The sequence below is a fragment of the Gorilla gorilla genome, chromosome 1, assembly GCF_029281585.2.
Source record: "Gorilla gorilla gorilla isolate KB3781 chromosome 1, NHGRI_mGorGor1-v2.1_pri, whole genome shotgun sequence".
Taxonomy (NCBI): Eukaryota; Metazoa; Chordata; class Mammalia; order Primates; family Hominidae; genus Gorilla; species Gorilla gorilla.
Genome location: NC_073224.2, coordinates 57,004,605 through 57,028,940, shown reverse-complemented (window position 1 = coordinate 57,028,940; position 24,336 = coordinate 57,004,605). Strand labels below are relative to the sequence as shown.

General features: G+C 37.6%; 1 pseudogene; it reads left to right on the top strand.

Annotated features, from left to right (window-relative positions):
- Window positions 1-23,463: 23,463 nt before the first annotated feature.
- Window positions 23,464-23,863, top strand: LOC134758565 (2-iminobutanoate/2-iminopropanoate deaminase-like; annotated as a pseudogene).
- Window positions 23,864-24,336: the final 473 nt, after the last annotated feature.

Below are 24,336 nucleotides of genomic sequence, written 5' to 3'. Positions count from 1 at the left end.
AGTAAAAGAGTGTAAAAACATGCCACAAAGTTGGAGAAGGTATTTATAACATGAATAACTTTTAAAAGTTCCTATCCAGAATATTTAAACAAATTTTATAAATTAATAAGAAAATAACAGACAACCTAATAGAAAAATTCTCCCCTCAACCCTCCACCAAAAAAAAAAAAAAAAAAAAAAAAATCCCTTGTCAGGTACTGCTCAAAAGAAAAAATATCCTACTGGTCAATTGACGTGAAAACTTCAAAACTGATCACTGATTTGAGACTTAAAACAACAATAAGATAATACTACAGGTCCACCAGAATGGCTAAAATTAAAATGGCTGACAATACCAAGGGTTGAAGTAGAAGATACAGAGCAATAATTAATCTCATACTTTGTTTGTGGTACTTTGAAAACCAGTTTGATTTTATTGAAAATATACTTACTTTATAATCAACAATTCCATTCCTAGCAGATTCCCTAAAATAAGAGTTAGCAAACTAAAGCCCTCAAGTCAAATCCAGTCTACAACCTGTTTTAGTAAATAAAGTTTTATTGGAACAGCCTTGCCTATTCCCTTAGGTATGGGTGCTTCTTCACAAATTTGGGTAGTTGTAACAAAAAAAGCCATAGGACCTGCAAAGTCTAAAATATTTACTCTCTGGGGCCCTCTACAGAAAAAGCTTGCCAACCCATGCCCTAAAGAAATGCATGTGCATATATATGCAACAGAAGATTGAGCAAACATGTCACGCAACATTTTTCTTAATAGCCCCAAACTAGAAGCAACTCCAGCATCCACTATCCAAGAGTAGAATGGATAAATAAATCGTGGGATACTCATGTAAATATTAGAATACTATACAGCAATAATAATGTACAAACTTCAGTTATTACTAACAATATATATGAGTAAATCACATAACAAAATTTAAACACAAAATAATTCATACTTTATGAGTCCATTTATAAAAAGCCCAAAGGCAGGTAACACTGAATCAGTTGTTGTTTTGTTTTGTCTATCCTTGCTCTAATACCACACTGCCTTCCTATGATTACTTTATAAGGCTTTGAAAAATTATTTTTACATTGACAAAAATGGCATATATTTATGGTATACATGACATTTTAAAATAAGTATTCATTGTGGGATGGTTAAATCAAACTAATTAACATATATATCAGTATTTAGGCATCCTCATTTAGTTGGCAAAGAAAAGCAAATAAGCAAGTACTATAAAAGTTGGAATCACTGGTTTCCTTTAGTGGAAAGGAATGTATTGGGATTAGGAAGGAACACGCAGGGAGCTTCAGAATGCTGGCAACTTTCTGATAATTGTTTGTTTTATAATTGTTTCAGCTGTTTACTTATAATATGTATTCTATACTGTTATGCAATTTTCAGAGTAAAATAAGGTTTAAAAAAAGTGTGGAGACTTAATAAGCACTGTTCGGTGGGTGCCACTTGCCATTTATGAGCTTTACTCTGGGGTGATTTGCTGGTCCATTTTGGAGACACCCTGTTACATAGGATCTTTAGGTCTTTCCTCTCGGGCTGCTCTGGTTCTCCAGCAAAGACTCTTCCAACCTCCTGCCTGAGGGGTGACACCTGGACTACTAGAATTCTGGGATCCCAAGCAAGCTAAGGAGAGCTGAAGACTGTCAGCACACAGAGCGCATAGGGTTACTGGATACCGTGCGATGGTGGAGTATACACATCCACAGCTGCGCCTGGAGTCCTCCTGCCCAGGCATGGCGTCACACTCTTCAGAGGATAAGCCACAGAGTATTTGTGGGAGCTGAAAATGGACAGTTACCCAGCAGCAAAGGGCAGAAAAAGGCATCTTCGAATCTACTTCTTAAAGAGTGTTCAGTAAATTCTTACTTTAGCTCTCTATGCCCTTTTATTTCCACCTTATACCCAGCACTGAGCATTTCTGAGCCTTTTGGGAATTCTACCTGTAACTGGGTCTGAGCTTCCATATTTTGAGTAAGATTTGGCTTCCTCTGGTGTAAGTCAGTTGTCCCTCATCTGTTTGCTTTCTAACATTCACACAGACTCTGCCTACTCTCATCCTCTCCATCTTGTTGGTTATATTTTTTACAAATCTCTTTATTGTATTTTTCACTGAGGTTTCAAAAGAAATAAAATTAGATGCATGTATTCAACCTACCATCTTTCCACAGATGGAGTTTGATTTCTTAATCTCTAAAATGAACATCAAGGGCAATCAGGCAGGAGAAAGAAATAAAGGGTATTCAATTAGGAAAAGAAGAAGTCAAATTGTCCCTGTTTGCAGATGACATGATTGTATATTTAGAAAACCCCATTGTCTCAGCCCAAAATCTCCTTAAGCTGATAAGCAACTTCAGCGAAGTCTCAGGATACAAAATCAATGTGCAAAAATCACAAGCATTCCTATACACCAATAACAGACAAACAGAGAGTCAAATCATGAGTGAACTCCCATTCACAATTGCTTCAAAGAAAATAAAATACCTAGGAATCCAACTTACAAGGGATGTGAAGGACCTCTTCAAGGAGAACTACAAACCACTGCTCAATGAAATAAAAGAGAACACAAACAAATGGAAGAACATTCCATGCTCATGGATAGGAAGAATCAATACCGTGAAAATGGCCATACTGCCTAAGGTAATTTATAGATTCAACGCCATCCCCATCAAGCTACCAATGACTTTCTTCACAGAATTGGAAAAAACTTTAAAGTTCATATGGAACCAAAAAAGAGCGCACATTGCTAAGACAATCCTAAGCCAAAAGAACAAAGCTGGAGGCATCATGCTACCTGACTTCAAACTATACTACAAGGCTACAGTAACCAAAACAGCATGGTACTGGTACCAAAACAGAGATATAGACCAATGGAACAAAACAGAGCCCTCAGAAATAATACCACACATCTACAAGCATCTGATCTTTGACAAACCTGACAAAAACAAGAATTGGGGAAAGGATTCCCTATTTAATAAATGGTGCTGGGAAAACTGGCTAGCCATATGTAGAAAGCTAAAGCTGGATCCCTTCCTTACACCTTATACAAAAATTAATTCGAGATGGACTAAAGACTTAAATGTTAGACCTAAAATCATAAAAACCCTAGAAAAAAACCTAGGCAATACCATTCAGGACATAGGCAAGGGCAAGGACTTCATGTCTAAAACACCAAAAGCAATGGTAACAAAAGCCAAAATTGACAAATAGGATCTAATTAAACTAAAGAGCTTCTGCACAGCAAAAGAAAGTACCATCAGAGTGAACAGGCAACCTACAGAATGGGAGAAAATTTTTGCAATTTACTCATCTGACAAAGGGCTAATATCCAGAATCTACAAAGAACTCAAACAAATTTACAAGAAAAAAACAAACAACCCCATCAACAAGTAGGCAAAGGATATGAACAGACACTTCTCAAAAGAAGACATTTATGCAGCCAACAGACACATGAAAAAATGCTCATCATCACTGGCCATCAGAGAAATGCAAATCAAAACCACAATGAGACACCATCTCACACCAGTTAGAATGGCGATCATTAAAAAGTCAGGAAACAACAGGTGCTGGAGAGGATGTGGAGAAATAGGAACACTTTTACACTGTTGGTGGGTCTGTAAACTAGTTCAACCACTGTGGATGACAGTGTGGCGATTCCTCGAGGATCTAGAACTAGAAATACCACTTGACCCAGCCATCCCATTACTTGGTATATACCCAAAGGATTATAAATCATGCTGCTATAAAGGCACATGCACACGTATGTTTATCACAGTACTATTCACAATAGCAAAGACTTGGAACCAACCTAAATGTCCATCAATGATAGACTGGATTAAGAAATTGTGGCACATATACACCATGGAATACTCTGCAGCCATAAAAAATGATGAGTTCATGTCCTTTGTAGGGACATGGATGAAGCTGGAAACCATCATTCTCAGCAAACTATTGGAAGGACAAAAAAAACCAAACACCACATGTTCTCACTTATAGGTGGGAATTGAACAATGAGAACACTTGGACATAGGAAGGGGAACATCACATACCGGGGCCTGTTGTGGGGTGGGGGGAGGGGGGAGGGATAGCATTAGGAGATATACCTAATGTAAATGACGAGTTAATGGGTGCAGCACACCAACATGGCACATGTATACATATGTAACAAACCTGCACATTGTGCACATGTACCCTAGAACTTAAAGTATAATAAAAAAAAAAAGGAAAAAAAAAAGAACACCTGGAACTCTTAAACAAAACAAACAAAAAAAAATGCATGTCCATGAGTGATCAGTAAAACATTCAGCAGGTTGTGTGAGCCAAAGGCCAAATTACTTTTTAAAAATAGTGCTTTGTTTCTATAATGTGAGGCTGGTATTTCTAATTACCAAATCACCTACTATTATTAATAGAAAATATTTGAGATACATATACCTCACCTAATGCTCCCTGGAAAATCTGCTTACATGGTTAGGGCTAGTGAAAACAAGGGATTCTGAATGTAAAAGATCATGTAATCAGATTTAATTGCTCTCTGTTGGTGCAAACCAATTTAGGATAAACTGGGAATTCATAAACAAAAATTAATATAACATTGCCAATTTTGAGTGACTAATGTGGACCAAGTCCTTTACAAAGGCACCACTATGAGATATTTATCATGATAACAATTTTGGAGATGAGAAAATAGAGACTTAATGTGACTTCCTCAGAGTCATATTTCTCTAAGGAAGTTACTAAAATTTCATTCCTTATGTATATAATTTGAAAGCTTCTTTTTTTTTACTACTATAGCATGAATAAAGTATACAAATATTTAAAAAAATAAAAATAAATAAAATGAACATCAAAATAACTATCTTGTGTGATTGGCATAACTATTAAAAGTGATTTATGTATGTAAAGCAGTTTCTTTCCTGTGGCTGTTAAAATAGAAGGTCTTAAATACAGATAAAACCACACCATCTATACATGCACACCACACACACACACAGACACACACACACACATACACACACTCTCACATCCTCCTCCTTCCCAAAAAAAATCATGTAAATTAAATCAAAGGTAGAATTCAGATGTGGATTATTCAGATATGAAGCTTACTCTAAGGGTGGGCATTCTTAGTCCATGATGAGAAAATATAATTGACTACAGGAACCCTGAGGATATTTAGATAAGAAGCATCAAACTTTCTCTTAAAAGATACTATTAAAACAGGACACACATTCATAATCAGTTGTGTATCTGGGGAGATATTGGGATTTGAATAGGACGATATTAGTAAGCATTAATAGAATGTGCTCTATTGCCTGACTTGTAAAATCTAGTCGTAAAAGAAGATCACAGTTTCCTGTTAATTAGGACCACCTACAGTGTTGGAAACCTTTTTGGATGATCAAAGAGGTGGCATACTTAACCCAGGAGATGTTGACAAGCTCTTCAGCTAGTTAGCATAACGTAACTTTCAACTAAGTGCTTGATGTACAAGCTCTTTTATGCTCTGCCATAGTTTGGGTTTAATAGTTTGTGAAGTGATATTCCTTGCATAAACAAACGACAGTTACATGGAAATTTCATTTGTACTAGTGCCTTGTCCCTGTGTCAATTAATTTTCAATATACTTTTGTAATATTTCTTTCAATTATAAGAATGATAAAATAAGATATTAAGAAGGTTACTTTCATTTTTGAGTCTGCAACACAATATATAAAGATCTTGAAGGGGACGGGCTCAGATTACATAGGAAATCATCTATTTCCCCCTTGCCCACTCACAACAACTGAAATAGTGGTCCTTAATGTCAAACTTCAGGGAATTGAGAAAAATGCCTTCTTAGTAAGGGGCCTCAGATCAATGACTTCCTGAGCTTGAAAGAAATTTTTTTAAAGCCTCTGGTCCATATAAATAGGAAGCATAATAGAAAGATCATTTCCTTTGGATCAGATAAACATGAGCTCGAATCCCCGCTCTATCACTTATATATCTGCATGCTCTGAGAGATTTTACTACATCCCTGTGTGTGTACAAATATGGTTCATAATACCAACTTCCAGGGTTGTGTGGAGGCAAAAAGAAGAAAATGCCCATAACGACCCAACACATTCAGGCCCTTAAGAATTTGTAGCTCCTACTAATAAACAGGTGCTCAATCTGCATTCTTTTTTTCGCTTAAACTAAAAACAAAATTTCTTATCAAGGAAAGTGTCGGTGTATTGGTAGAAAAAGAAATACAGTATCGGAAATAAATTTATATATGGTATCCTTAAAATGATTCCCCTTCCTTCAACCTACTAACATCTATTAGTCAATTAAACTCATCTTACTAACAAACATCTATTGAGCACTTAGGTGCCTAACTCAGCTCAAGAAGCTGGAGCTGTGCTTGGAGACCCTTGAACATCCTTTACTGAGCAGATCGAAGGGGTTTCTGGACACTTTCTTCGTGGCGATGCGTCCCTTTTCCACTTCCATAGGGAATTGGTATCTGTCATTTTCCATACCCATGAGGTAATTTACAGCAAGAGAAGGGAGCGAAAGTATATTTTCTCCTTACATTTTTCACTATATTGTGAGAATGTTTTGATTTCTTGTTGCTCTGTCATTTCTCTGCTGGAGTATAGAGAATGGGCCAAATGAAGAAGTAAAAGGGTAGAGTGGATAACGAAACTGCACATCATTTTGGTTACTAAAAAGGGGGCAAGGCACCCCAAAGAGAGAAGCACTGATCAGGTGGTGTTCATGAAACGTCTTCCCTGCCTCCTCGGCCCTGTCCGCCCCACTCTGCCCTGCTTGTGCAGTTCAGAGACCAGAGGTTAAGGTGTGCGGAGGAGTTTGTCAGGAAATGAGGCTGGAGGAGCAGGCTCCGGCCAGACTGGGGAGATTAGTCTTCATCCTCTGGCATCAGAGAGCCAGCAGAGGTCTTTAAGAAGGGAAGGCATGTGATCAGATCAGCTTTTCAGGATGATAACTCTTCATTGTGGAAAATGGACTGTGGAGGGAGAGACGTGTTAAGAGAACCAATTAGGAGGCTGTTGCATTATTGGGCTTTCTTTTACAATAACTATATGTTATTCTGTAAAGTGTCTCTAAGGACCACAAAGTGTTGTAACTTTTAATGTTTATTTAATATTCAACACAATTTTACTCCTAAGCATTTTCCTTCACTCCTCATTAGTATATGTTTAAATGCTATCCTAATAAAAAAATTAAACATAAACTTTAAGATATTTATGGTGCTCTCAACTATTCTAAAGTAATTAAATGAATAAAATATGCATGTTTACTTTGCATATGTTAGGGAAGTCTTGATTTTGAATTTAAAAAATATATAAACACTTGTTTCCTTCCTGTTCCATTGTATAATTTATTTTCCAACATAAAACTAATATCATAGGTTTAGATATTGACTAGGATCTTTATTAAGTTGTACAGTATCAAATTATCTTACACTAGTTATCTTCATTGATAGCATTCTATAACCAGTTTAAATAAATGTATGTGTATATATATATGTACACATCTTTGAGAATCCCTTTGGGATTTGAATAGGACGATATTAGTAAGCATTAGTAGAATGTGCTCTATTGCTTGACTTGTAAAATCTAGTCGTAAAAGACTAGATTTTACCACTGAACCTAAACCATCTAAATAAGATTACTAGCAGACTTAGCTCAGTTGCACTTTGGAAATTCAGTCTTTTTAGAATTTGTAAAGTATTCATAAAAGCTGAAAAAATGTGCAGAAATTTGCATTGATGGATGTTTTCTTAACCTCCATCAGGAAATGATGTACTTGAAACTCATTATAGATCTTCATAGAAACTCGACTGAACGTGCCTTGGGCTTTGTGCTCATCAGCACATACCGAGTTGACTGCATAATTCATATCTCTTGTGTCACATTTAATGTATAACATGTATTTCCTGTTAATTATGAAAATAAAAACACATCATATATTCTAAGAGCATAATTACAAAAACACTGCAAAAAGTTATGTTTGAAGTCTATTAGCCAATTTCTCTTTAGAAGATATAAAATGGAAGAGTTATTTTCTCTTGCTTTTTGAAAATCAGTTTAACAATGCTTCCCTTTTTTTCTTCCACCTGACTTTACAGAATGATATAGAGGCTCCATAACATAGGAAACAGGAAATAATAGAGACAGAGGAGTTACCAACTCTATCATCTCGAAACATTTAGACAAATAAATAAAATGAACTCAGGACTTTCCAGGACAGAACCAAGATTGTTCTGTGGATATGAAGACCAAAGCAATTCACTGATTCGTGATTAATTATTTTTTCTCTTTTAGAGGCATTTTTAAAATATGTTTGTAGTACATGGAAAAACAAAATTCCATAAAGGCCCTGATCCTATTAGCCTCCCAAAGTCAAAATTATCTTAGATAACATCTCCCTTTATAAAGAGGAAATATATTATGTAATTAAAATTCTAACGACTTAATAATCATAATCTGGCTTGAGAAAACTTTTAAAGTATCATATAGGCCTCATAAATCTTGAACTGCATGTGAAGTTATCAAGCATACTGCAGTTTAAGCTTTCACACCTGCAAAATATACAATCTAAGCTCTAACTGTATGAGGCAGCCATCATTCTTTGGCTCTTTGGTTACTAATTAAACAGGCATGATATTAAAAATTAATTAGCTACCTAATTAATATTGCATACTTGTCACAGGTAGTTATTGTGCATCTTTTCCCTGGACTCACAGGAGAGAAACTTTTTGGCATTAAACTTTGGTAGGTTAATTTGATTCACTGCTTAAGAACATAAACTGGATTGTTAGACTGGCTGTCATCAAATATGAAATTTGTTACCTAGAAGCTGATGAGACAGACTTTGAGTTTTCTAAAATGACTCACTTTTGCTACCAAAAATCCTATCTAAGAAAATGATGTGACTTGTTTATTAATGCATACATTTATACATTTATTTATTTATGGATTCATTAATTTATCTACAAGTGCCATGAGAAATTAACATGATTTATTAAAATGAATATAAAAATTTCTATTTGCAGGAATGGTTTATAGGTTTTATCTGGTCAATAGCTTCCAATCTGTTGGCATTAGCTGCCTACCATACTCATACAAGTTCAGCAAATAATACTATTAACAATGGCTGTTATTGTTATTATCATAGTAATAAGTTTCCAAAAGTGAAGAAGGGGGAGGGTGGTCTGTGTGCCCAGTATTTGAAGACCTTGAATAAATGATTACATAAAGACCTCGAATAAACTATTACAGACAGTGTTAGAGAAGCTTACACAACGAACAGTGGAGGCACCAAAAAAAGAGGAACCCATTCTCTTTGTTGAGCCATGGAAGGAATATCTCATGATGAGTCAAGATGCCCCAGAAGAATTCCAGTAGCTGTGATTAGTGAGCAGTGGGATACCTGACCTAGGACCTGAGGACAGAGGTCTGGGCTTGAGATATAGATTTATGAGTCACCAAATGATTCTTGAAAGATGCGGAATATTGTCTAGGTCGACTAAGATGGAAGGGCATCCCAGGCAAAGACATCAATTTGACCAAAAGAACATCCTTATTGACTTATTTTAGATTTCCTCATGATAGAAGCATTAGATGTATTTCCTAGGTGAAGAGAGGAAATAATAAAGCATTAGAAACCTGATTGGCTAGAATGAAACATTAAATTATGATTTTATTTATTTATTTATTTTTTAAGGAGACGGAGTCTCACTCTGTTGCCCAGGCTGGAGTGCAGTGGCGCGATCTCAGCTCACTGCCAACCTCTGCCTCCTTTGTTCAAGCGATTCTCCTGCCTCAGCCTCCTGAGTAGCTAGCTGGGATTACAGGCGCCGGCCACCATGTCCAGCTAATTTTTTGTTTTTTTAGTAGAGATGAGGTTTCGCCATGTTGGCCAGGCTGTTCTCAAACTCCTGATCTCAGGTGATCCACCCACCTCGGCCTCCCAAAGTGCTGGGTTTACAGGCGTGAGCCACTGCGCCTGGCAATTTTATGTATTATTAATTTATTTCTCAGAGATAAAGTATGTCACCAAACTTACATATTTCATATTTGTATTGCACATTTACATATGTTAGTTATCCTAGTTAATTTAAACAACTCTAAAATTCCATTACTCAGTAAATGATCTGAAGCAGATATTTCCTTAATTCAATGATAACTGCTACTTTGTGATCATTATAAATTTGATACACATTTGAGGTAATAACTCTAGTGTATCACTTTTATTTAATAATGAAAAAATCAGAATGACATTTTAATAAAGATTTTCAAATCCACTTATATACTTAGATGTTCCCAATTAATGGCATTCTTAAATATGTGTAGCACAAATACACAAGCTTTTAGGGTTTCCTTAAGTATGTTAAGGCATAGTTAAAAAAAAAAAAACTTAGTTATTTTTATTAGACAAAATTGTGTTTCTGAGCCTGGGTGAACTGCTTAAAATTCCATGTAAGTTCTACTTCTTTGCAACTGAAAAAACATATTCTCCCATAGGGATGTGGTAAGAATAAAATGGAGATAAAGCAAGTACAACATGTAAGTGTTAATAAATCGTGACTGTACCATTATTAGAGTATATTATTATGGAATGGTGTATATACTCTATACAAGAAGACAAAAAAGTACTGAAATCACGCAATTACATTCTCAAGTTTAAATGTAACACACATTAGTTGAGGATCTATAGTTCCTGCTTTTAAGGAATTTATAATTGAGTGATGTAATCAAAAAAAGATATCAAGGTTCATTTGCATTAAGAAAACAACTAGTGTACATGGTATTGTCTAATTGAAATCTGGCCTACCAGCATTTTACAAATGATGGCTTTTGTAACACAGAGAAAATATTAATAAGATCTAATTTAAATTTCTTTAGAGAGCAGCTTTTTAAAATAATTTTAAAATTATGGAATTAATTATTTGATTGGATCAAGTAGTGCATTTTAAAGGGTTTATCATATCTGCTTATAAATGGTTAATTATCTCTTTGACTCAGAGAGTTTCATTTTAAAGCTCCAATTGAGACTGTCACTCTCATTCGCCAAATGAGAGACAGATTGCAGTTAGGAATATTCTCATTTGTTTCAGAATGAAATCCTCTAGCCCATTTTCTCCTTTTTCATCCTTCTTCCTGCAAAGATTTATTTTCTAATTTGTTTCCTCTTTTTCCCATGATTGATCATTTAGGGCCTGTTATTTCACATTCATTAAGACCTAGCTGAGTGCAGAGCATACCCTGCAGAGGACATTGAGGAATTTTAGCTCAGTAGCTACTGGTTGAAGTGGGGTTTATTTTGCCGTTGTTCTGCTGTTGTGGGATTAAGAGGTTTATTTCACTCATCAGTTTTCTCTATCTTGTCTGTTAACATGTTGGTAAACTTTCATAAATGCTTTGAGTATTCCCTGTACCAAGGATTAGGCAGACAGTAAGAGACAATAATTATAAAGCAATGAGATAACAAATTATTCCCAAGCACGGGCTGATAAAGCATAGAAGATGGGCTCAACCCACCTGGAGACAAGCTGAGGGGAAGGTATTTTGAAGGACATGACACTTAGGGTCTTAGAAATGAATAGATATTACCCAGAAGTGTGAAGTGTATGTGTGTGTTTGTGTGGATATAAGCTGGGGTTGGGAGCAGGGTGAGCTTTTCCACAAAGTAGAAATGCATGAGCAAAAGGCACACACAGACATGAAACAGCATGATGCTTTTGCTGTTTGGTGGAACTGAAACTGGAGAAATGAGTAGGTATGCATCAGATTATGAAAAGCATTGTATGAAATGTTGGGATGTATAAATCATGTCATGTATTTTTGGAGAAAGAGAGAAATAGCAGGAACCTACGCTCACAAATGCCCAATCCCACCTCCAGAGGTTCAACAAAAGTATGTCCAAAAGTTCATGAAAAGAAACATGCCATATTTATTTTTCCTCTATTTATATTTATTCCCTAGGTGATTGTGTTTAATCTTATGACCTTAAATACCATACATATGGTCTTAACTCCCACATATTCATCTCCAGCCTCACCCTGTTCCCTGAACTCCAAACACATCCAAACGCCTACTTGATATTCCCAATCAGATGTCGAATGAAGACCTCAAACTTAAGTCCAATACAGAAATCCCATCACCACCTCCCAAACTGTTCCTCCTACTGTTCTTCTCAACTCATTAAATTAAAACTCCAACCTTCTAGTTGCTCAAGAAAAAACATTGCCTCTCATCTCCTTACCTGACCTATCAGGATATCTTGCTGGCTCCTTTCTGAAATATAACAAGAAACCAAAAGTTTCTCACCTCCATTGCTACCAACCCAGTTAGAGCAACTATCATCTCTCACCTAGATTATTCCAGCAGTCTCCCAACTGAGCCCCCTGCTTGTAGGCTTGCCCTTCTAGAGTTGATTCTGCCCACATGGCTCCTCCCAGGGGCTCCCCACCACGCTTAAAGCCCAGAGTACTTACCATGGCCTGAGACGACTCTTGCCTTGGCCCCTGCTACCTCTCTGACCTTATCACCTTCCCCTCTACACATTGCTGACTCCACTCCAGCCTCACCAGCCCTCCCTTGCTGTTCCTCAGACACACCTCTCACACCACTGCCTCCAGACGCATTCACTTGCTATTCTCTCTGCCCAGAGAGTGCTTCCCATCGTGCCTCTTTCTCATTCCTTTCAGATCCCTTTTGAAATGTCATCTTATTGTTGACTTCTGGTCCACTCTGTATAAAACAGCAATAGCTCCCTGCACGTGTACGCATGCGCACGGGCACACACACACAGATGCACATGGATGCACACGTACAGAGAAAGAAAAGAAACAGCTGACTATCTCCTGTAACCTGCTTTATTTTACCACAGTTTTCACCATCATCTGCCTGTATATGTATGTGTATGTGTACATCTATATCTGCACTAGTAGTTTATCTACTGTCTATTTCTCACCACTAGAACAAAAGTGCCATGTATACTGGCATTTTGAGCTATTTTGTTTGCTACCAGATCCACAGCTCTTAAAATAATACAATACTCAACAAATATTTGTTAAATGAATGAATGCTGCTGGGTGCGGTAGCTTGCGCCCATAATCCCAGCACTTTATGAGGCTGCAGTGGGCAGAACACTTGAGCTCAGGAGTTCAAGACCAGGCTGGCCAACATGGTGAAACCCTGCCTCTACATAAAAGAGAAAAATTAGTAGGGCATGGTGGTGCACACCTGTAGTCCCAGCTACTCAGGATGTTGAAGTGAGAGGATCGCTTGAGCCCAAGTAGGTGGAAATTGCAATGAGCTGAGATTGTGCCACAGCACTTCAGCCTGGGTGACAGAGCAAGACCCTGTCTAAAAAAAAAAAAAAAAAATGAATGTGAGGTTCCATCCCAAATGGATACTCTGGGTTCCTTCTGCCTCTATCCTCCTACCTCCTACCCTTGCATCTCCAACTTATAAGCTTTCTAACAGCAAAAACCAAGTTTCATTCATCATTCATTCTTCATCTGTATATCTCAAGCATCCGGCACAGTCTCTGGTATATCTTGCCATTCAAAAAGAGACAAAAGTGGTTTCACTGAGGCATATACACTTCTGAAACACAATAACAATACGGTCTTCATTACTTTAGCCAGAAATAACTTCTTTATCTTTTAAACCCACTCCCTAATCACAACTCTCTCTCTCTCTAGCTTACCATTCTAATGATGAGGACAGCATGATTCAAGGCAATCCATGCAGGAAGATGAATCATAGTCTCTTGCCCAACACAGCAGCCCAAAGCCCACCTCTTCTCCTCCGTCACATGAGGCATGATTCTGCAAAGGGGACCAGAGGTAGATTTACTGTGAGGCTAACGAAGTTTAAGTAAGAGGGCTCCTCAATTTCAGACATCTTCTAAAGCTCCATGCTTAACCATTTATCCGCAATTACTAAATCTACTCATCTTAAAACTCTAAAAACCTGGTTGAAGTGGGAATTTTCCTAATACAAACTGAAAAAAGCAAATGTCACCCATCCTGCTTTGGAAGGTGCCTGTACTTGTCACCTTCTGACCTCTTACCTGCTTGGCTATATCTGTGTTCATCCTTCTACTTCAATTCTACCTTGTTTAGAAAGGTCTGACCTTGACATTTTCTAAATTTAGATTGGTTTTCATCTCTTTTCTTATGATTACATATAATAATTCTCATTTTCGTTTTTCTTCAGAACTAGTTAACAAACTTATTTCTTGAAGATTTTGCTTCATACAATAATCAGATAATTTTTATTCTGCCAGGTTTCCTTGTGATTCATTTTTCTCATTCACTGAGTCATAGTGAGTTTCATACTATTGTTTTCTTTTCCTCCTTCTACATTTCTTTTTCTAATGTATAGGCTCAACCGTCAACTTCTCTCAGTGGAATCTCTGATTTATGGAAGAGGCTACTGTTTGTCAGCTTTATCGTTCTTTCTCTGGACTGCTATTCGCTGTTACGTTTCCTTTCAAGGCTGACACAGCACTTGACATTAGAGGCGCAAGATGAGTAAATGAAATGTAAATCTAAGGGAAGTTACCTTTGAATGGCATATGGTGCCTGCTCCCAGAAGGAGTTCAAAGCTGCCTGTTCATTCATAAATTCAGAATCCCTAAATTGTATTATTCATAGACTCACCCATAACATAAAGTTGGTATAAATTTAACATGTATAGAGTGAAAGTTAGAACCTGGCTTGCCCTGTGGACTTCATCTAGAGTCAAGAAACTCAGGGGATTCTCAGTTTCTTTAAAAGATTTTTAAAAAGAAGAACTTCAGGTCTTCAGAGTAAAGAGCACTTAAATTTATAAGGTTACACATTCAGTCAGCCAGGATTTTATTTATTGATGTCCAAGACTTAACAGGAATGAATCAAATGCCCTGACATCTAAAATGTGGGATTTCTGGTTGTCTCAGCATTTTACATCCCTATAAACTTCCTTCTAGAACATGATCTGTATTTTAACCAACCGATTTTTGTAGAATTTCAGGAGGGAAAAATGGTTTTGCCTTAATAACTTACAAATCAACACAAAGAACTTCACATAGAGCTATTTTCACAATTTTCTCTGAAAGAGCCCGTGTTTAATATATGCGTAACACATTTCCTCGTGCTAAGTAGAATGCTACATTCACGCTGTTCCATATTTCCTTGCCAGTCCTTTTCCACAGAGCCTCTAATTTGCTCAGAAATCAATGAAATAATAGACACAAATGAATGAGAGAGCCACTTCTCTCTGGGTCTTCTTTCCAACTGGGCCTGGGCCTAACATAAGGGAGTGACATCCTTTCTCACCAAGACACTTGAGATTTTTTTTTCTCCTTTCACTTCTGACTTAAAATTCTTATCATTGAGAGTCTTGTCTTGAGCTGGGTCAGAGTGGGGCAGGTACTACCAACAACAGGGCTTTGAGCCTGAGGTCTACTTTTTGCATTAAAAAGGGATATTAGTCAGAGTGATGGAGAACTTAAAGTCATATTAACACCAAACTGGAATTTTCTCTTTGATTTACCCAAAAGAGTAGAAGAGACTTAAAAAGGGAATACTTCTCTCCATATAATATCTGTATTGTTCAATTATGTGTCCATTAATTATTAAATATTCTTTACCAGAAACAAAAAATGGCCTTTATAGTTACCCCCAATTTTCCTGATAATGTGAATTACTTTTTCAAATAGCAAATGAAGAGACAGACTTCCTTTTTTAAAGGAAAGCAAAAGTGTCACCCCCATAAATATCGAAGGGGAGGGGAGGTTCTTGGGCTGTGGTTGATGAAGAGGCAGGGCACAATGAGCTGGCATGGGGTCCAGGGAGCAGGAGCAATGAAAAGACCAAAATGGGAAGAAGAATCTTATATCTCACTCTGCAGGGCCATGCGCTGAGCCACCTGTGAGTGGAGTGACGGTAGGCTGTTGGGGAATAGAGATCCCAAGGTAGACACCTAGAGGTCAGAGCATCCTGGTGGTGGAAAGACTTGGATATAAAAAGATGTCCATCTTCATGGGAGAGAACAAGAAACAGCAGCAATCAAGACAACTTCTAATTCATTCCCTACTCTCAACTATTCATTTCTTAACTCTCAGTCATCTTTGCATACCCTAGGATGCCTCAATAACTCCCTTTCTGATGACCTGTGTTACATAGCATGGACAAGGAAACCCCAGATTTTGTATTTCTCTACTCCATTCCAGGAAACCTCCTGAGAATATAGAGATGATTAGTGACTATCCTTTTTTTACATCCTCCTTTCTCAGCATTATCCTATACACAGTATCCAAACAATACAGAGCCTCCCCAACCCCACCCTACAAGATTACTGTAGACTTCCTTTAGGGGGAAAAAACCGTGGACACAAATTTAGCCAAGCTACTACTCTGTGACAATCAAACACAAGTTGATGAAGTTTTCACATAAAGGAAACCAGCAGTTTGCCCAATGTCTAAAGTTTGGAGATAAAGAACAGAACTTAAAACTGGGACCTAGAGCTGCAGGAAGGAAGCAGGAACAAAATTTTAACCGAGTTAGAAGGTTTATTGAGACCTCCAGGCATCAGTTAGTCTTTTATCTTATCTAGGACTGTGTTTAGGATACAATTCAGCCATCTGGGGGTTGCTTCAATGAGCTTTGCACTCCAACACCTAAAGAAAAAAAATACCGGCTACTAATTGGAAGTGTTATTTGAGCACTCTTTAAAATTCTTTCCAAAATTAATGAGGGCATATAGTACATAAAGATGCACACAGGGAGGCAGGCAGCATCGGGAGACAACTGAGCATCTCACATAAATGCAGCTGCTAAACAAGTTCATGACATGCATAAAAATGGCAATAGGGTTATACCTGCGAGAACACCTCAGAGGGGCTTTAAACCCTTGAGCAAAATTTAAAAATTTTGCCTCAGACCTTCTGGTCTCTTGTAATATTAAACCAACTATTTGTGCCTGCATAAACAGTTCATTTCATTTTTCTCTTTAATTATATATTGTGACTGCTGAATATTAATCTCACCCTTTTTAAAAGGAAAATGTATATTTTTGTCTGTCATTCAGAGTTTTCATAAATCTTCAAGTTTGAAGCAGATTCATCCAATAATGCGTCACTAGCCCAGCTACCTCTGGTTGCCAACAGTCTATATGAATAGGAGGCAGAATGAGAACAAGGAGACCTTGAACTCATTAAATGGTTTGTGAATGGTTCCCATTTCCAGAAAAAGTATAAATTTGTTTTCCAGATCCACTCTCTCTCTCTACATGTGTCCATGATGAGAGAGGCAGGCATTCTTTTATCTTACGGAGATTTTTGTTTTATAGAAGATATAAAAAACAGAAGACAATTTGTAACAATGAATTTAATGCTTCCAATATTAAGCTACAGTATAAAGTAAATTCCTGCATTAATCTAAAACCATCTAAAAATTAATGCAACTATGAAGATAGCTATGACAACGTCCTATACTAACTCATGCCTGACCAGAAGTTATCCAAACATGTAATGAAGCAGTTTTTTCTGTCCATTTATAACTCAATAATTTACTTTTTCATTTAGAGTACACTTATGTCTGTTGAGTTCAGCTACCTTTTAGCCAACAAGTTTACCCCCCTTTTTCACCATGGCTACATATAGAAATACTACCTGTCTCCAGACCCAGCAAAGATGGAAAGAAGGATGAGGGATGCAGCAAGAAAATACTCTACGAGAGCAAACAAAAAGAGGTAAGTTTGTAGAGTATTGCAGAGTCAGACAGTTAGGCATGACAGAAAGAATGGTTTAAAGACACAACTTTGGCTTTGGACCCAAGCCATAAATCAGGAAAGAAGAAAACTCATCTCCTATAACTTAGAATATGCAGACCACTTTTCAAATGCATGGTCAAGTTCTTTGCCGGTCTTTAAGGATTTGCAGACATAGTGCTTTCATGACTAACAAATGGTTTGTATAATTAAAACTGTTTTTTGAAAGCCCTCTGAATTTCAGAGCACACAGAATTATCCTTCATATAGTACTGCATCAGAACAATTAGGTAGAATCAGGCTGCATGTCAGTGCACAGATCATTTGTTTTATGATTAACTTAATTCACCATAATATTTACTTCCACTACTTACTCCCAAACAATATTGATCTGCTCTTTCACAAAGCAGGTTATCCTGGTCTGGATCAAACCTGTCTCTGCTAGTAACAGTTTCTCTAGGAGACAGTTCTATTTTAAATGTTTCATAGGCCATCTAGTTATTTGTTCATTGTTAGGGATGGTGGGAGAGCTATAATAGACAAGCAGCCTCAGCTGGCCACTGGATGTAAGACTAGATCTGGCATTATTAAAAGGATAGACGGTATATTCTATGTCCTATGGAAAATAGTTTGATAATACATCTTGACCCAGAACTTATTAAAAAATCCATTACCTTTTTAATTCAAGTTCATAATACCCTTTGGAATTTCAATTTAGGCATTTCTTACCAAAATAATAGGTAGCTTTATTACTGAACATGGGAGATAGAGTCTCTCATATTGACAACTCTCTTACATGAGGGTTATTAATTTATTACTGACAAATTCATGTTCTTACTCTTAAAAAAAAAAAAAAAGAGGGGGGTTGCACATCTTTGCCTTCCAAGATCTTAGATCAACTCTGCCATTGCCTTGTGTTAATCTTACGGTGGTGCACCAATTCTATTTATTGGGCTGTTAATCTTTACCTAACAAGACCTGGCCCAATCCCTAAGATTGCTCATGAAATCCGCACCCTGAGGCCAGTTTGCTTTAAAAACAAGTACAAACGCACCGAGAAGGGATAGCGTTATACACTCAATTTGGACGATTACATCCCATTTGCAAAATCAAAGATCTTGTGAGGCCATGGGAAATCCAACCTCGGCCTCTTATCCTGCATCAGAAGTGCTGGTCAGGAACCCGACACCTGCTCCCCTCCTTCCGACACACTTGCAAGACAAACACATGCTCCATTAAAAATAACACCACTCTATTCTGGCATGTTTTCTTCCCAGGCGCCTTGCTTTAAAATGTGCTTGAGTTTGTCGCGGCGGGCGGGTGAGGATCTCCAATTACTGCGCGCAATGAGCTCCCAGAAGACAGACGGGCGCACTGGCCGCTGCGTGCCACCACTCAGCACTTCTCTCGCCTTCTGAGGCCTTCTTCCCCCCAGTAGCAGGTCCTCGTGCCTTTTAGGTTCCTTCTTTGATATGCTAGCACAACGGAAAGCAGTGGGAGGCAATGCTGCACCTTGCCCCGTACTGGGAACTCCCTAGAGAACGCGGTGTTTGGTTGCAGGCCTTTCCAAACTGATTCTCTAGCATTCTTTTAAAATCATCTGCTAGCAGAAATTTGTCTGACCATTGGGTGTTTTAATAATTGCTCTAGCTGACCTGGGAACTGGGGAATCTGGTAAAGAGACACAGCGTGACAACACAGCGTTTGCTGATTATTTCACGTTAATTTGGACCATAAATTCCTCGAATGGATCCAGTCGGCCAACACATGATTTTTAGCACAGGCTGAGAGATTCTTCAAAGGGCTTCCATATATCACAATGTATTGCTATTAAGAAAGGATCAAAACAGCAGGTACATCTCTATGGGAATTTAGTAAATACGTAAATTATTATTTAAATCACTGTAGCTGGCTGTAGGAGGAAAAAAAATCAGTTTGTATCTTATAGATACAATGTAAGCCTCACTTTCATTTCTGTTTTTTTATTTTTATCTTTTCTGAATGGCCGGGTCGCTTTTCTTCATGTTTTAGCACGCCTTTCTCAGGTGGGTTACATTAAAGAGACTCTGTCCACCAAAATTTCCATTTGGCATGAGTACCCTAGAGAAAGGATCAATGTCTTTTGGTGAAGAAGGGAGTGCTTTAAACTATTAGCACTTGGAAATACATCCGCTTATCTTAACCGTTCATCATTAAAATGGTTGAAAAAAACAAAGTACCTTTTGCCTTTTGCCTTAATATTTTCTTCATCAGTCCTCCTATGATATGTTACTATCACCATGATTATTTCCTGAAGAATGTGGTTTTCTTTTTTTTTTTTTTTTTTTTTTTTTGAGACAGAGTCTTGCTCTGTCTCCCAGGTTGGAGCGCAGTGGCACCATCTCGGCTCACTGCAAGCTCTGCCTCCCAGGTTCACACCATTCTCCTGCCTTAGCCTCCCGAGTAGCTGGGACTACAGGTGCCCACCACCATGCCCGGCTAATTTGTTTGTATTTTTAGTAGAGAAGGGGTTTCACCGTGTTAGCCAGGATGGTCTCAATCTCCTGACCTCGTGATCCACCCACCTCGGCCTCCCAAAGTGCTGGGATTACAGGCATGAGCCACTGCACCCGGCCAAGAATGTGGTTTTCAACAAGTTTTTGGCCTTCTCCTTTTTCTCACCCTACAGTGTCCTTTTGGTGTTATAGAAGTGCTATCACCTATTCCTCTTCCAAGAAAAATGACTTAAAAAATGGGATTATTTATGCTTTCCCATTATTAATTTAGAGGACAAGATAGAAACATTCCAGTAGCTACAGAGAAGGTCAGAAATAGGTGAGGTGCATTGGGGGTGAATCTTAAGCCTCTTTAAAGAAGGCTTAAGAAAATATTGAAAGTATGGGAAATGGCATAGGGAAGAGGAAATTGGCAAGGGCAGGGACACCAAGGGTGGGCTGAGGTGATGTGTTAGGAAAGATGGGAGAGGTTCCAGAACTGGGAGGCCAGCCTTCGTTATTAAGTAAATATGTAAGACTAACACTACAGTATAAGAGACAAAAAGCTTCTTTGACTTTAGATATCTTTGGCTTTCAAATGTAATGTGTATGTTTTAAGATTCAGAAAGCTGATTAAAAGGTAAATAACCATCATTGAATATAATGCTTTGTTTAAGAAATGAACTCTTGTTTTACCAATATAGCTGATCAACATAAACAGCGAAACTGGTAATTGATAAATGCTGTGAAAGTCAGAAATACTCATATATTGACAAAGAATACTGGAAAAGGAAAATATAATCTGAAGCTATTTCGTTAGCATATTTTCAAAAAGCATTCAACAATACCAGGTCTTCTGACAAGCTCAATCAAAATATTCCCATCAGAGTAGTGATTTCTTATAAGTCCTGCTATTGAAGGCAGTATTCTAGGGTCTTCTGCAGCCATGATTCACAGCACTGGTCCCCAGTCCCTGCATATCCTGATGCTCGGAGAATCATGGTATAGGAGATTATTCATGAAGTGGCTAAAAGGATAGCAATAGCAATAGCTAACACTTGTATGATATTACTGTGGACGAGGAGGTTGTTCAAGCATTTCATGTATATTACTTCATGCACTCCCAGACCCTGCCAACAACTCTATTAGGTATATACTTTTATCGTCCCCATTTTCTGGATAAGGAGATGAGCCTCCAATAGCTTAAGGGGCTTGCCCATGTTCACACAAGTAGTTAAATACCAAAGCTGGGATTCAAACCCAGGAATGCTGGCTGTAGAATCCGTGGTCTTTCCCACTATCCTATGTTGCTTTTCAAATTTGGCATAACCTTTAAATGTAGCAATTTGTCTTTAGAAGCTAAAGAATCATGAAGATAGTATTTTTGGTCCCATTGACTTGTCCACAATGCTATTTTTATCAAAATTAAAATTATATAGTGCATTGGAAAATATTTACTAAGCATTAATGAAAAGTCATATTGCTAATGTTCTCTCTAAAATAAATGTTAAGTACTGTATAAAATGTATGTAAGGTGAGTTAACCCATACAACCAATGTATGAGCTAAAGTAAATCAAGTGATGTTTTATTCATTTTTGGGGTCAATATGCACTGCTGTATATTTTACCAAAATTATTAGGGGAATGGAAAAGAAAATAGAAAAGCAAATTTATCTTTATACTAATGTAACATCATGTTTTCCTCTTTCCTGTAATCAAATCTAAGGTTACGTATGAAGCATTCACCATACTTTATAATCAATGTCTTTATTGATCCTCAAAACTATTGTAATATATAGCTTATAGGAAATTTACATTACAGAAGGCTATAAACACTGCAGCCCAGGTTTCTGGGAAGGTGAATGGTCATCTGGAATAAGTAATGTTGCTTGCCTCCATGTTACTGTCATAATAATAGTAATAAAAACTAATAATAAATGTGTTTTTATTACTATTTGTCAGGCATTATGCAGATATTATTTCATTTCATCCTGATAACCACCTTACCTGGTAGGTGCTGTTATTATCCCCATTTTTTATGTAAAGGATTTTATTCAAAATCAAACAGATAATAAATGGCAAAGGCAGATTTGGGGGTTTCGTCTGTTTGTTGTTGTTGTTTTGGGATGGGGGTCTCACTCTCGTCACCCAGGCTGGAGTGCAGTGGCACTATCGGCTCACTTCAGCCTCCATCTCCCTGGGCTCAGGAGATCCTCCCACTTCAGCCTCCCAAGTAGCTGGGACTACAGACGCACACCACCAAGCCTGGCTAATTTTTGTATTTTTTGTAGAGACGGGGTTACTCCATGTTGCCCAAGCTGGTCTCAAACTCCTGAGTTCAAGCAATCTGCCCTCCTTGGCCTCCCAGAGTGCTGGGATTACAAGCATGAGCCATCGCACTCGCAGAGGTGGATTCCAAATGAGGAAATTCGACTGGGAAGTAGAGAGATTCACCCCTAAAGTCTACTGGGTAGTACATGATGTGAACTTTGACACTGACTGAACTGTGTTAGAATTGTGGCTCTACTTCTTATTAGCCGGTAACCTCAGACAAATCTCTAAGTCTCCATTTCCTAATTTATAAAATGAAGATCATACTACAGTGTTGTTATAAGGATTAAATTTAAAAGCAGAGCCTATGACACCTATGATAGTAAACAAAACTATCTACCCTTTATTGAATGCTTATTGTATCCAGACTTTATGCTAAGCATTTTACAAATGTTATTTATTTAATCTTCCAATAACTCCATCAGACAGGTTTTATTACTCCCAGTTTATAAGAAACAGATTTAGAGAATCTATGCAATCAGTCCAAGTGACACAGACAGTGAGACACAGAGTGGAAAAGTGAATCCTGATCCACACATTGCTCATGATCCACATTGCTCACATGGCACTGGGTCAGTCCACCAGGTAATACGGAGTTCATGCTCTTTCACAAGACTGCAGAAACTGATACTGGGAACCAGTATCACTGATGTAAATCACTAGTCAAAACTGAGATTTGCCTGAGTTCAATATACTTCGTAGTTCACATAAATATTTCAGTATAAATATGACTATCTCCTCTCTGTCCACTGTTGGAGGGTCTCTCATGTTTCTGCACATCTTGCAAGCAGAGCCACTACAATCTTTTCAGAACAGTGAATAGGTCAGTCAGGCAAGAAGCAAGCAGGAATGGTACAGGGAGTTCTCCTGGAGGGGCCACAAGAGAGAAGGGTTAGCCAGGTCATCCTTAATCAGAAAGGCGATCAGCACCACGAAAGCCCCAGCGGCCATTGGGCCCTACAGTCAAGCTGTGTTAGTCAGGACAAACTTACATTTCAGGACAGATAGGCATGAACCCTTCAAGTGGACAGCTTGTGCCAAGAGGGCTTGTTTAGCAAAAGAAGCTAAGCAAGAACATGAGTAAAATTCTGAAAGCTGCAGGTTGTGACTTCACTAATGCAGTAAAAACAACTGTTTTGTTGGCTGACATAAATGACTTCCCTACTGTCAATGAAATCTACAAACAGTACTTCAAGAGTAGTTTTCCTGCAAGTGCTGCTTACCTGGTTGCTGCTTTGCCCAAAGGAGGCCGAGCTGAAATTGAGGAAGTAACTGACCAAGCACCTCTCACAACGGCATGACTATAAGTGGCCCAGTGTTATTTAGTCTGAAATTTTTCACATCTTGACTTTTACAATTGATACAACATCTTAATTTTTAGAACTGATGAAAATGTGAGTTTGACTAAAATATCTAAAGTTATTATGGAAATACCATAGAATATGGAGAGCTAAGCACGAGTTGAAGATTAGATGATTAATCCAGTTACTGATGTAATAAATTATTATTATTTACACCCATATTACTGAATGTAGGAAAGAGATACTCATTACTAAAGAGCGACTCAAATAAATAAAAGGAAAATAATAGGTAGGAAAGATGAGTTATTTTTTCTAAGAAATAAACAAGAGCACACCTAATTCAAACTAATTTAATGATATGAAACATTTTGTTCTCATGTCAGATGTGTGACTCTGCTTTTATTTGAGTAAAATTAAAGTATTTAAATTGGAATGGTAGAGGTCAAGAAGAAAGTGGACCAAAATTGTAGACA